The sequence below is a fragment of the Oncorhynchus gorbuscha genome, linkage group LG22 (assembly GCF_021184085.1).
Source record: "Oncorhynchus gorbuscha isolate QuinsamMale2020 ecotype Even-year linkage group LG22, OgorEven_v1.0, whole genome shotgun sequence".
Classification (NCBI taxonomy): domain Eukaryota; kingdom Metazoa; phylum Chordata; class Actinopteri; order Salmoniformes; family Salmonidae; genus Oncorhynchus; species Oncorhynchus gorbuscha.
Window position 1 is genome coordinate 17272117 of NC_060194.1, and position 3144 is coordinate 17275260.

At 40.8% G+C, this 3144-nt stretch overlaps 1 long non-coding RNA gene across 1 annotated transcript; it reads right to left on the reverse strand.

Moving 5' to 3' along the window:
* Positions 1 to 635: 635 nt before the first annotated feature.
* LOC124009525 lies at positions 636 to 1782 on the reverse strand. The gene is made up of 4 exons (XR_006834302.1): positions 1515 to 1782; positions 1210 to 1369; positions 908 to 989; positions 636 to 717 (listed from the first exon to the last, which is right to left on the reverse strand). It is a non-coding gene; the product is annotated as an uncharacterized LOC124009525 (long non-coding RNA).
* Between the last annotated feature and the right edge of the window lie 1362 nt (positions 1783 to 3144).

A 3144-nucleotide genomic window follows, 5' to 3' on the forward strand; every position in this document is an offset into this window, starting at 1 on the left:
CTGTACAGTATACAGCCTACAATGCACTGTAATACAGTATACAATACTTAAAGGGACACAAATCTAAGGAGTAAACATGTGATTAATGTGCTTCTTCTTGTCTTTGGGCTGGGTCAAGCCAGAGCACTTCGTCGACATCACAAGCAATATCGTCCCTCCTGAGGCAACGGGGGAACAAGCCTCTTGTGTGCCGTATCCAGCCCTGACATGATTCCTCACCTATATCACCGCAGGCTAAAACCATGGCTTGCAGCAGGTTTACTCTGGTGTAGGGTTGTCTATCATACACTTTCCATCTCCAAGAGGAGAAAAACTCCTCAATCGGATTCAGGAAAGGCGAGTATGGAGGGAGGTACAAGTTCATAAACTGCCCATTGATGTTAAATCATTCCCTTACCTGAGCAGCTCGGTGGAAACTGACATTGTCCCACACTATCACATAGGTGGGAATGGGATTCTCATTTAGCTCTTGACCCTGCTGCTCTTTGAACCTGCTGCTCAAATAAAATATATCTTAGATTGGCAATAAATCTTAGAAGGAGTGTAACATGGTGATGTAGAACACCATGGTTGCCGATAGCAGCACAGATTGTGACATTGCCACCTGGTTGACCAGGGACTTCAACAATGGCCCGCTGTCCAATCATGTAGTTCATGGAGTTCATCGACAAAGATGAACTCATGGGGTCTGTCCAAGGATTCCAAGTCAAATATTGTCTGTGTAGAAATACAATATACTGTATGTAGGATTTTGTAAGTTGTACAGAGACAGTGCTATACTGTCGAGTACAATTAGGCTTTTGATTCACATACATTGTATGTACTGAAGTGTAATGTCATTCACATAGTATTTGTTAGTACTGTAGACAATCTGGATTACAGTAAATGTTTCTGTATGTACACTTACTTGCACATACTGAGCTCGCAGTTCTTTCATCCTTGGTGAGTTGTGCTCAAAAGGTACTCTGTATACTTGTTTCATTCACATCCTGTTAATTTGTAAACAAAAATTAACCTTTATTTAACAAATTCTTATTTTCAATGCCTAGGAACAGTGGGTTAACTGCTTGTTCAGGGGCAGAACGACAGATTTGTACCCTGTCAGCTCGGGGGTTTGAACTCGCAACCTTCCGGTTACTAGTCCAACGCTCTAACCACTAGGCTACCCTGCTGCCGATGGAGGACACGGTCAATTGTGGAAATACTCACACTGTCAATTCCCTGGAAGTGTGTGTGGTCTTGTATCCCTCGTTCCTGGATTTCTCTGAGTCGTATTGCATTATCTTGAAGGACCATGCCAACTATAACAGCCTCTTGGTCCTGAGTGAATATAGCTGTCCTTCCACCTGCATGTGGCAGCCTTGCAATTCTACAAAAAGTAGTTGTGCAGTTACAAAATATATTCATGCAGTACAATACATACAGTGATTAACTTTAAAAATGTCTATTGAAACAGCTGCATATAGTGTAGTACAGTAAATTTGCAATTACAAAAATACAGTAGTATACTGTACCTGTTCTCTTCTCTGACTGTCCTTACTATAGTGGACACACAAAATTGGCTCAAATTAGGTTGCACTCTAAGTCCTGCTTCCCTCATTGTCAGTCCATGAACAAGAACATGGTCTTTAAATGTTGCTCGGATTTCATCAGATATTTCCACTCTTGGTCTTCCTCTTCGTCCTCCTCTTCCTCTTTCTTGCCCTCCTCCTCCTCTTCCTCCTCGTCGCCCACCTCGCATACACACTCGTCCTTGTCCTCTCACATTGTTTCTTCTATCCATTCTCAGACTTTCTCCTTCCTATCTTCAACAACCTGTTTGCTCTCTAAACTGGCTTATATTGGTTGTGTCGCATCATTTGAAACAGGTTAAATCAATTTTGAGTGGTTGTGTTCAATCAATGACATATGTTCTCTATTTGTATTTGATTGTTGCCACTTGTGTTTACCAGTATGGATGACATGTGCATTAGAGTACAGAATGTGTTTTGAGAATGAGAATGTGTTTAGAGTTTTGCTGAAAAGTCTAAGTGAGATCTGAAAATGGTGTTTTACCATGTGAAATGGTTTAAGCTATTGACAACAGGCTGCATAATTAGCTAAATGAGTCCAGGCAACTGAGAACTTTGTTCAGCCAATGGGATTTAGTGTTTTAGCAATTGAGAAAAACTGTAATGGCCATTGACAAGTTGACCGTCAGACAATAAGTTACTGTACCTTATGCAGATCCAGAAGAGAGAGAGAGAGAGAGAGAGAGAGAGAGAGAGAGAGAGAGAGAGAGAGAGAGAGAGAGAGAGAGAGAGAGAGAGATGCTGACTGCTGACAGCTACAGGTCTATCTGCTGATTGACATAGGTTGAGTCCCAAATAGCACCATATTCCTTACTGTATATAACACACTACTTATGATTAGGGCCAAATAGGACTCTAGCGTAAAAAGTAGTACACTATGTAGGGAATATGGTGCCATTTGGGATGCATAGTAAGTCTTATGTGCTGTTATAGGTGTTAAAGGATATTTAAAACGTATCCTACCATTCCTCTGCAGCTTCAAAGACCTGTGACAGTCACTTAAATAAACAAAGGAAAAATATGAAATGACTCAAACAATGAAAACACTCAAAATAATATGATAATGAACTAGTCCAATAATTAAATGTTTTAATAGAGAAAGTTGGAACAGTTTTGAGGACCTAAGCTAAATTCCTTCCTGGGGGTGACGGCTTTTCAAGCCACAGCACAGCTCTCACCAGGGTGCTGCTTATTGCGTCCAAATTGGCACGCTATTCCCTACATACTGTAGTGCACCACTTTTGGCCAGAGTCCTATGGGCCCTGGTCAAAAGAAGTGCACTATATAGGGAATAGAGTGCCAATTGAGACGTAACCTATGTGTACCACCATCACCCTTTGACGTGGCACTTCTAAGAGGGGACCAAAAGAGGATTCTCTGGTCTGACAGTGCTTATACTGTAGATGCTTCATTAGTTGAGTAAATGGGAAAAATGACTTGTGAGTTTTATAATATTTTTTTAACACAGTACAATAGGCCTATCTTTACTCTTTAATGAACCCCCTAGATTGGTTAAACGCACCCGTTATGTTAGTGTAATGATGATCAAATTATGATGATCATAAATGATCAT